Source organism: Tachypleus tridentatus, chromosome 10 (assembly GCF_004210375.1).
Source record: "Tachypleus tridentatus isolate NWPU-2018 chromosome 10, ASM421037v1, whole genome shotgun sequence".
Classification (NCBI taxonomy): Eukaryota; Metazoa; Arthropoda; class Merostomata; order Xiphosura; family Limulidae; genus Tachypleus; species Tachypleus tridentatus.
In genome coordinates, this window is record NC_134834.1 from 47817623 (window position 1) to 47829177 (window position 11555).

Consider the following 11555-nt stretch of genomic DNA (forward strand, 5'->3'; position numbering starts at 1 on the left):
ACGAATAGTGCCACCTCTCCATGCACTCATCCATCACACAGCCTGTCATTTCTGTATAAAGAAAATTGCCAAAAGGTGACTGTATTAGTAGGTTTCAGAAATGTTTCCTGTAAGGAAAGACATACAGGATGGTAGGAAGCAATCAATGTTTTGATGTCATCCAGCTTACAACGTAAACCTTGACAGTTCCATTGTATTTTTTCTTTACTATTTTTATTTGAGGAAGGTATATCGACCACCATGGATCCTGCCCTGAGTGGTTTGGGCAGATTTCTGCTGTTGGAAGAGGATTCCAATGACTGAGGACATGAATGAATGATCGTTTTGCATCTTAGAGTGGGAGAAGATGTACACAAGGAAATGCCAGTATTAGGAACCAAAGGAAGTGGATCATGAGATTTGCTGGAATGTATATATGGACAAAGATTGGTGTTGAAGTTGATTCATCAACTTTTTTAACCATGGAGGTTAAAAGACTTTTCATTTCAATTGAGAACAATTCTTTTGGAGGCACATAGAGATTTGTCTGTACTCCCACTGCAGTAGTGGAACAAAGTGCAGCGATATATGTCCAAGATGAAGTGGTGGATAGTAACTTTCGAGCCTCAGGGCAAGCAATGTTATGAATCGTTTTCAAATACTGCACCTCTTTTTCTTCCAACCATTTAGGGCAAGAACGAAAGTAGGATGGGTGAGAGCCATTGCAATTGATGCAATGCGGGTCCATTTCACACTCATAAGCATTGTGGTCCTTGTCACTGCAATTAGCACATGCCAAGAAACCACGACATGACGTCTTTGAGTGACCAAACCTCTGACACTGGAAACATCTGAGAGGGTTTAGAATGTGTGGCAATACCCTGCAATTAAGTTAACTTGCCTTGATGGTGGCAGGTGAACAAGATGATGTAAATGTCAGAATGAGAACACTGGTTGGCATCGTAATTCCATCTTTGCAAGTGGAGATACGCCTCACTGCAGAAACTCCTTGGGTGGAGAAACCAGTGAGAATCTGCGATTCTGGGATGTTCTTCAAAGCCCTCTTAACAATAACTCCTTGTGATGAATTCAAAGTAGTATGAGGTGTAGTAACCTCAATAGGTATATCCCCAATTGCTCTGAATGCAAGAGGAGTTCACTGTGTTGAGATGTGGATGTTTCCACCATTGTCACCAGATCAAAGCTTCTTTACTGACTTTAGAGAGCCAGCAAGTCCTCCTAGTCCCTTCTGAATAAAAATGGGAGACATTTGCCCTAAAGGTTTGTCTGAAAGAGAATGCAGTGTAAGAAAATGAGGTAAACAGATGTTGAAGGTTGCTGCTCAGAATCTTTAAGATGTGGTCATTTACCTATGGACTGTTTTTCACTAATTTATTTAAGTTTTTTATTTGGAGAATCCAATAATAAAAAAGGAATATTTCAGTGCCCACTGACCTCACCAACCATGGAGCCCTTCAAGGGGACACACTATAATGCCAAACAAGGACACTGCAGCAATGCCAGGGTTTCATAAGCACTATACCCAAACACAAGCATCAGATACAAAGTCCACAACACCTGTTGAGAACATCCAACACTGGTACTTGGTTGACCCCAGTTCAAGTGGACCAACCGACTGACCAAAGAAAGGCCACCCCAAGGCTCCCGTCTACAAGAATTCAAGGTCAAAGTGGTATGTTAGCATTGGTCTCTTAACCACAAGGATCCTCTCCTCCTCTTCACAGGTCACCAGGCACGGCAAACACATGGGTGGACATTTAGATCCCAGAGGAGGTAAACTGAAAGAACAGAACTTACCCTTAGAGGTCTCCTCACCATGTACAGGAATCCACACCAAGGGATATGAGGTAAGCATTGATGGCATCCACCTTGGTTATCCACAAACTAGGAAGAAAGCCAACCTGAGAGTAAAAAACAAAAGACTACAGAGAATCAGAATAGAACTCTAAATGAATAAAGTGGGAAAAATTTATCACAGGCTGCTAGTCTTCATCTTCTAGGGTATCACAATCAATCTTTAATATAAAACTTGAAGAAGGATGATTTGACAGTTTCAATGGCCTGCTAATAGAAAATATCTTGTGCCATCTTGGACAGATGATGACTGGTGGTGGGATCACAAAACAATGGAAAGAAAATAGGTACCTGAAATAATAAATGAGGGGAAAGGAATTATATGACAAGTCCCTCAGATAAAACCTTAATAACTCACAGATTTGTGATGAATGGTCACCAAAGTGGAACAAAATCAGATATATGAACCCCTTCTGGATCATAACTCACCATGAAAATGACATGTCCATCTGCATCACTTAAAATGAGATGATGAATCTCTGAATGGAGGAACAGGCAAAAGCTGAGAAGGATGAAAAACAGTAATATGGACATTTCTCGGCTCAGAATGTCATAAATGATCTATCAAAGAAGAAAATGTTGTGTGCTGTCCCAACAACCCCACATGGAATCTCAAAGTATCAAAAATATTGCTAAAACACGTGTAAGGCTAGAGCTGAAGAAGACAAATATTCCAAAGTAGAGGTAATGCCTTGCAAACCCTTAGGATCTCTGTGGATTGCCTTGGAAAGAAGGGGGATTGTAAACCAGTACCAAAGAAGTGTTGATAGGGTAAGATGAAGGTGGAAAATTGGCTATGAAATAAAGGAACAGGATGATCAGGGTCCATCCCCAAATGAGCAAAAATCAATTCTAACTGATGAAAGCCAGGAAATGGACATTCAGTCTGATGGCAAGCCAAGACAAACTAACCTGAAGCCCATGGAGGGTGAGACATGCTGAAAAACAAAATGCTTGGGGGGGGGGAATACTGTGAGGAAGAAATACTATGCAACAAAGAAAGATGAGACTTGTACAAAATAGGGGAAATTAATAAAATACAACAGAATGACTGAAATAGACATATCAGACCTAGCTAACTCTACAGCTGTGGCAGAGGAAGACATGACAAAAGTAGATGCTGGAAAAAGGCTGTCAAAATCCTCATTGACCTGAACAAGTTCACCATGTTCAGAAGAGACAGGAAGAGATCAAAAGCAAGTTGACTCATATAATGATCAGTCTCATGATGAATGATAGCCAATAAATCCAAAGACAAGTCACCACTACCACCATCCTGTGTGAATGTGCTAGTAGAAGGTATGATATATGAAGTTGTAACTTGAACTTCAGAATTCATTGTGTAAAACTGAAAATGAAACACAAGTGTTTAATGAATAAAAAATATTGGTTAAATAATTTGTCAGAATAATAAGTAAAAAGAAAACACTAAGTTGATTAAACTCAGAGAGCACATGCAAAAAAACCATCTTAACAACAAGTACTAACAAATGAGAAATGATCATCTCACAAAATACGTACATAAGAGAAGAAAGCATAAGTAAGTAAATAGTTTCAAAATAATGGAGCAGTGGATGGGACTACCTTCATTGGGTTGGAAAATATTTTAATATCTCAGCAAATAAAAAGGTTGTGCATTTAATCCATTTACCTATTAAAATAAAAAAGGTTCAGAAACAAATAGCATACAAACAGCAAAAAGAAGCAAAATGATCCAAAAACCAATAATTTTTAACTAAGAAATAATGCTGATAACAAAAACAAATTCAATTATGGTCATCCTAGGCTTATGACTTTTTATTACATTTCAAACCCTTTCAATCTAACATTCAAACCTACCACCCATATCCAGATTATTAAAACCCAAATAAGCTTTAAACATCTAAATCAAGTTAATTTTTCCTATATTCCACTGAAAGAAATTTTTATTGACTCATTTTCTCAGCTATAATGATTTAAACCACTAATTTAAATATATTTAAACTACATAATACTTCACCCTTAAATGTTGGCCACTATCAATTGATGCTGCTATCTACAATATTCCCACTGTTTAAGGGTTAATTGAAATATGCTCAAACTTCCAATCAATTTTGAGTAACAGCCAAAATCAATTCAGTGTTTTTTCAAATAATATCTTCCACAAACTAAGTTGAACCATTTCATTTGGTTTTTAGAAAAAAATACTTATCAGACTTTTTGAGGACTTCTGAGTAGATCCTGAAATTTTCTAAAACCAGGTGAAAGAAGAAGTCCCCCTTAAAAAAATGCAGTCCATAGGTTAAACATGCTATCTATACCTACTTCCAAAGAATAACTCAGTGTTTTTTAGATTTAAACATATTCTTTTTTCACTTTAATATGGCTCAAACAAAACAATTCTAAAAGCTGTAAATTAAGTACTTCTTTACAAGATTATTTACCACTACTTTGGTTAAAAAGTAGCTTTCTTTTGTTTTAAATTTGTAGATGCATGGTAAATGAAACTTGTAACAGCATAAATTCAATCTCAAAATTTATATTTGTGTATCGTTTCTTTTGCTCCTAGTATCAAAAAAATTATCTTCATGCTGGTCCCAAGTGCAAAGTGAGAAAAACAGCTCAAACAAACATGAGACACAGATGTCAATGTTTGGTTTTCATCCATCAAATACCAATAAAGACTGAAGCCAGTCATTGTTAAAGCAGGTTCAATAACAAAGATAAAATTCAATCTAAAATACCACATTTTCCCATAATGTTAATGCAAGAAACACACTACCAAATCATTACTAATGTCAAACAAATATGTTCCTAGACAACATAAAAAAAATACACAGTCAAACATTGTAAATCTGGGGTTGCCATCCAATGATGTAGTACCAGGTGTTTCTGATGAAATAGGATTACTTTGTGTACAAGAAACTCCACTACCCCCATTAAGGTCATTTCAGCACTTTCCATTTTAAGGTCATTTTCAACACAATCTTGACAACTCTGGAGATGAGTAATCTTTACTCAGCTAATATTTTAAATTAAAACCTTTAACAAGAAACTGATGCTACATGCAAATAAAACAGATAGTAGTTTAACTTTTTTTTTGTTTACCAAAAGCACAAATTTTACAATCCATTGACCAAGTATGAAGTTATAAAAGGCTCTTGGTGATGTTTTTTAGTTTCTTTTGTGAACACCAACTGCATAAAAAGCCTATAAAATAAAATTAAATACAAGTTTTACTATATATCACTCAATTCACTGCATGAACAAATGAAGTAGTAAATATCAAAGAGAAAACTTGATTTAGATATGAAATGACGAAATTACATTTTATAGTAGGAGTTTCATTAACTGTATACAATAAATAATTTATAACTGTAGCCTAAAAGCTGTTTATAAAAACTTTATAAAATTTTAAAGAGACAAAAAGGAACTTATTAGCCTATCAGCGATGTTCCCACCAGCTCCCGGCTATAACCACTCCATATTAATGTATTCTTGAACTTAATTAACTTTTCTGCTTTAATCACCCTTGATGGTAGCTCATTCCAAAAGCCAACCACCCTGTTCAAAAAACATTACTGTCTAAACTACAGAAAACTCCTATGTTGCCAAAATTTAAACTTATGACCTATTGTCCTATTGTTTTCACTGCTAAACAAAAAAAAAGTTGATGGATCTATATTATCAATAATCTTGAATATCTCAATCAAATCCCTTATTTTTTCAGAGAAAACAGATTTAGAGACTTGTCTCTTGTCACAGAAGAATCTCACCTTACCAAGTTATCATTCAAGTGGCTCTTCTTTGAACGTTCCCTAGAGAAAGTGGCCCCAAAACTACAGAGTACTCTAAGTGAGGCCTTACATTTATTAAACAGTGAAACAACAATATTCGTTATCTTGTGTTCAATATTTCCACAGATGCAATCCAAAATCCTATTAATCCTATTGCTAGCTACAATACACTGTTTAGATTACTAAAGTGATTTTTCAATCACAACATCAAGATCCTTTTCTTCAACCACAGTATTTAATGTATTCCCATTATTTTGTTACAGTAATCTGAATTGCAAAACCCTTCGTGCATCACCTTACATCTGCCATGTATGGCTCAATACATCAAATAATCTAAATCTCATTGTAAGTCTGCAACATCACTGATACAGTTAGCCACTCGAAAATTCTTTTTGTCTCCAAACTTCAAAATTTTGTGAGTCATTCCACAGTCAATATTATTAATATAAATCACAAACAGCAGAGGATTCAGCATAGAACACTGAGGCACATTGCTTGTAACTGTGATCCAGTCAGATATAATTCTATTCATTACTATTCTTCAGCCAGTTTTCTATCCAATTTAATAACATTTAACTCAATCCACAGATTTAATATCTGTAATAAGTCCTTTCTAAGTCATCACATACTTCTGAAAATCAAGGTAAATCAAATCCACAGTATATCCATCAACTCTTGCAGCAAAATCCTCAAACAATTTCAAAAGATTTTTAACAAGACTTTCCCCTTGTGAAACTATGCTGTCTTTTTGACATAATATCAAATTGCTTTAAGTGATTGTGCAATGCATATTTAATCACATTCTGCAAAATCTTTCCAACTACTGATGTAAGACTAACTGGCCTTAAACTGCCTGGATAATGTTTATCACCTTCTTTAAATATAAGACTAACATTACCCAACTTTCAATCTTCTAATACTCTTCCATTACTCAATGACTATCAAAAATATTAGCTAGCAGTTCACAAAAATAATCTTTAAAATTCCTTTACAAATGTAAGATAAATTGTATAGTATAAGGTATTTATCAATTTACAGGCTTCTCAACTTTTCTCTTACAATTTCATAACTTATAATGATATCTTTTACATCAATATTTTCCAACGTATTAAATGCTCTGTTTGAAGTATAACATTTGTATCTTCCTTTGCAAAACTATAAAAAACTTATGATTTAATAGGTTTACCATATCATAATATTCCATGATCAGCACATCACTATCATTTTCAAGAGGCTCAATTCTCAACTTAAATTCTGCATAACCATCATATATCTATATAATTCCTTATTTTTTGATTTAATAACACTCTTTAGCAAACCCTCTTTCATACGAGGGCTGTTCCACTGTGTCGGTATTTGGGTATTGATGTTAAATACCCAGGAGGGTCAGGTACATTTGACCTCTTCCTCCCTCCCGAACGATTATAGCGTCTGTCTTTAGGGTTTTTTTTTTTAAAGCTACGGGCCAGAGTAAAAGTATAACATCATACTCATGCCCATTTCTGGGCACAGTCCATGCATGGACGAACAAGTTTTTGTTTTTGTTTTTCCCTTTTATTATTTCTCTAGTGTTTTTTTTTTCTTCATTTTTTTTTTTTTTTTGTATTTTCATATATATATATTTTTTTTTGTATTTTTCTCCTTTTTCTTCATAGAGAGAATGCTACTACTACTTGCAGTAACACACACACAAAAAAAGAAAGTAATAATAATAATTATTATTCAATACTTGAATAATAATTCAATAAGAGAGAGAAAAAAATACGAGGACTGTTCAAAAAATACGCGGACTGTTTGAATTGCGCGGCTCCAGTTGGTTCCAGGGGAATCCGCTTGGTGTCGCTAGGATCGCACAGATCAGCTGATTACGACGCCATTTCCCGATTGCAGATATCTTCATTTGTGTATCAGCTACGCGGTTTTAAGTGAAGTGCGATTTTTTTCGTTTGGCGGATTTCAGAATGAATGACCTGAAGGAGCAACGAATTGCTGTGACATTTTGTGTTAAACTTGGGAAATCTGCGACTGAAACATTTGCTATGCTTAACACGGCTTACGGTGATGTTGCTATGAATCGTACGGCATGTTTCAAGTGGCATGAACGTTTTAAGGATGGTTGACAGTCCATTGAAGATGATGAGCGTCTTGGATGTCCTTCCACGTCACCTGACGACCCACACGTCGACAAAATCAACACCCTGGTGCAAGCAAATCGACGTCTGACTGTCAGGGAGCTTGCTGAAGAGTGTGGGATATCAGTTGGATCTTGTTACAAGATTTTGACCGAAAAATTGAAGATGCACCGCGTTGCTGCGAAATTCGGCCCTCAGAACTCGTGAGTTTTTGGCCAAACACTCGATCACTGTTCTTCCCCACCCCCTACTCACCTGACCTTGCTCCTTGCGACCTTTCCTTGTTCCCCAAACTCAAAAGACCCTTGAAAGGAAGAAGATTTCAGACGATTCCCGAGATTAAGGCAAATGCGACGAAGGAGCTGGAGGACATTACAAAAGAAGCATACCAGGACTGTTTCAACAAGTGGAAACGCCGTTGGGATACGTGTGTGCGTTGGGGAGGAGAGTACTTTGAAGGGGTCCCAGACCTGTAACTTCTAAATAAAGTACATTTTGTTTTATGACGTCAGTCCGCGTATTTTTTGAACAGACCTCGTATATCCTCTTTTAACTTCCTTTTTAACCACCTCTCTTGATTTCCTACAGTACTCCAAGCCCTTACTATTTCCACTAAGTTTAAATTTATTGAGTTTATTATGTTTATCCTTAATATCTATTAAACATTTACTAAACCAAACTAGCTTATTCTGTTCTATTACCTCTTTTTTTCCTATGGGGAATATATGTTCTGTATGTACATAAGTTTTTCCCTAAATGCTTCCCTCATCTGTTCAAGATTCCCTCCCAACTCTTCAATCCAATCTACAGAAGCTAGCTCATGTCTCATTCTGACAAAAATGGCTTTCTTGAAATTTTGAATCAGAATATTCTTATTCTTCAGTTCTACATGCAGTAAAATCCCACACCTAATAATAGTGCAATGGTCGCCTGTATGATACATGATTACTAACCACTTGTAGGTTCCATCACCAGTTGGTGGATAAAAGTATCCTAAACAATTTCTAAAAACATTCCTTTCACTATCAGACTCAAAATTTTTCCCAATCAGTATCTCTGATTTTAACCTCTAATAATAACTTTTTTTTCACTATCATTCTTATCTCATTATACAGTTTCTCATTAACTTTTTTTATTTTCACCCAGTGGGCTATAACAAACCCAATTAAAAGACTTTTCCTTTTATATTCATTGATTCAACTTCAGTGCTATTTTCTTTAATATGCTCGACCTCAACTGAATGCAATTCACTCCTCAACTTTTCTTTCCAACACTGTCTCTATTGAATGATCTGTAGCGTGGTATTTAAATATATATTTCTTTCATCAAAACTGTTCAAATCCAACCAAACTCAGTGACAGCCATAATATCAAAATACTCAGTTTTAATAACCGTCTTGAACTCATTAATTTTAATTCTAGTAGTAACAATAATACTCTTAACATTACAACAGCAACAATTAATCATATACAATGGTACCTCGGTTCTCTAACGACTCCCTTCTCGAACAATTCGGTTTCCGAACATATGGTTTGAGAAAAAAAGGTCTCGGTTATTGAACATAAACTTGGTTCCCGAACCAAGCTGTCGTGGCTGGAACCCCCGAAATAACCCGACTGATGACCCGAACGACCCTTCGACCATTTTCAGCCCATGTCAAACTTGCCCAAAACATTTTACCCACACCTGTCGCTCAGTCCACACCCCCGCTAAAATCTGCTATGAACGTTTTCGTTTTCCTTCTTGTTTTTTTCTTGCTGTTTTTCTAAATATTTTGTTTAAATAAGCCACCATGGGGTCAAAGAAGAATAATGAAAGCAGCAAACCAAAAAGGAAAGTTGTTAGAGCCACAATAGAGGTGAAAAAAAATCTCATAGCGAAGTATGAGAATGATGTTTGCGTGTCTGACTTTGCTACACAGTTTGGTATGGCAAAGTCTACAGTCTGCACCATACTGAAAAATAAAGAAGTCATCAAAGGAGCTAATGTTGCAAAAGAAGTGACAGTGCTTACGAAACAAAGATCACAAACAATGGAAGAGGTAGAAAAACTGTTGTTGATTTGGGTAAACAAAATTCAGTAAACTGGTGATAGCATTACTGAGACCATCATTTGTGAGAAAGCAAAGCAGTTGCATGCTGACCTCTTGAAAAACACCCCTGGAACGAGTGCTGATACAAGTGATGCCTTTAAGGCTAGTAGGGGTGGTTTGAAAAATTTAGGAAGAGAAGTGGCATACATAGTGTGGTGAGACATGGGGAGGGTGCCAGGCAGAAACAAATCTCATTAGACAAGTATTTAGTGAGAAATAGGTCCAGTGAGTCTCAAGCAAGTTGTCGCGGTGCAAAGAGACAGAAAAGAGAAAGAACCCCAGAAAGAGAGTTACCTGACGTTTTTATGGAAGGTAACTCCCCTTCCAAACAGTAATAACCCTCTTACTCTCCACATTCCTCACCACCTTTCACTTACGCCATCAGCTTTCCTCAGCACAGGTAAAGTGCAGTTAAATTTTCATTTATTGTGTTTATAGTTTTTGTGGTTGACTTTATGTATGTAAGTGTTATTATACAGATATAAATAAGCAATATTTTTACTTAAAATGCTTCATAATGCGTAATTTTTGGAGGTCTGTAATGGATTAATTTAATCTACAGTATTTCTTATGGGAAAAATTGATTCGGTTTTCGAACAGCCTTCTGGAACGGATTAAGGTCGATAACCGAGGTACCGCTGTATTTTAATTAAAATATGTTTGTTTCATGCCTGTTGTAGATGTTTTCCTGTTACTGTATTAAGTGTATTTCCTATACTTGGAGAGAGGAACCGAAGAAGGAGAATGTTAAAAAGATAACCTGTTCAGATTTCTGAAAGTTATTTAATATATATATTATAATTTGTAGTAATGTGGATTAATAACACAATAATAACTACATATGAGTAGCTTTGCACGAAATTCAAAACAAACAAGCGGCCAAAGATATCATTAAAAATGTCTTAAAACAAAGGAAATGCCTTTAAATATAAATATTTTTCAGGTGAATATTTTTTAAAATTTTCCAATAGATTACATCATAGAAATCTTAAGTAGCTTAAATAAACTGACACTAGAATTACAAAATATATATAACTATTAAATTTGTTTTTGAATTTCGCGCAAACCTACACGAGGACTATCTGCGCTAGTCGTCCCTAATTTAACAGTTTAAGACCAGAGGGAGTGTGTGTTTTTCTTATAGCAAAGCCACAAAGCGCTATCTGCTCAGCCGACCGAGGGGAATCGAACCCCTGATTTTAGCGTTGTAATTCCGGAGACATACCGCTGTACTAGCGGGAGGCGACCAAAAGGAAGGCAGCTGGCTTGTCATCACCACCCACCACCAACTCTTAGGCTACTGTAATTCGAACCTGCGACCCTCAAATTACAAGTGGATTGCCTTTACCAAACCGGCATGGCCAAGTGTGTTAAGGCATTCGATTCGTAGTCCGAGAGTCGTGGGTCCGAATCCCGGTCGCACCAAACATGCTCGCCCTCCCAGCCGTGGGGGCGTTATAATGTTCGGTCAATCCCACTATTCGTTGGTAAAAGAGTAGCCCAAGAGTTAACGTTAGGTAGTGATGACTAGCTGCCTTCCTTCTAGTCTTACACTGCTAAACTAGGGACGGCTAGCGCAGATAGCCCTCGAGTAGCTTTGCACGAAATTAAAAAAAAACAACAACAAAAAACAAGCCTTAACCACTTGGCCATGCCCGGTCGTCAAATCCCTCTACGCTAAATTTCTTCCATGTGTTAACT

The 11555-nt window shown here is 36.3% G+C and overlaps 1 protein-coding gene across 3 annotated transcripts in view; it reads right to left on the minus strand.

Moving 5' to 3' along the window:
- LOC143229210 (uncharacterized) overlaps positions 1-7143 on the minus strand; it is a 28568-nt gene extending 21425 nt beyond the window's left edge. For 2 of the 3 annotated variants that reach the window (XR_013015743.1, XR_013015742.1), the window contains exon 1: positions 6817-7143. The gene's annotated coding sequence lies outside the window, so the exon portion shown is untranslated. Of the gene's footprint in view, positions 1-3853; positions 4113-6816 lie in introns of all 3 variants that reach the window. The other variant, XR_013015740.1, reaches the window with a different exon arrangement.
- Between the last annotated feature and the right edge of the window lie 4412 nt (positions 7144-11555).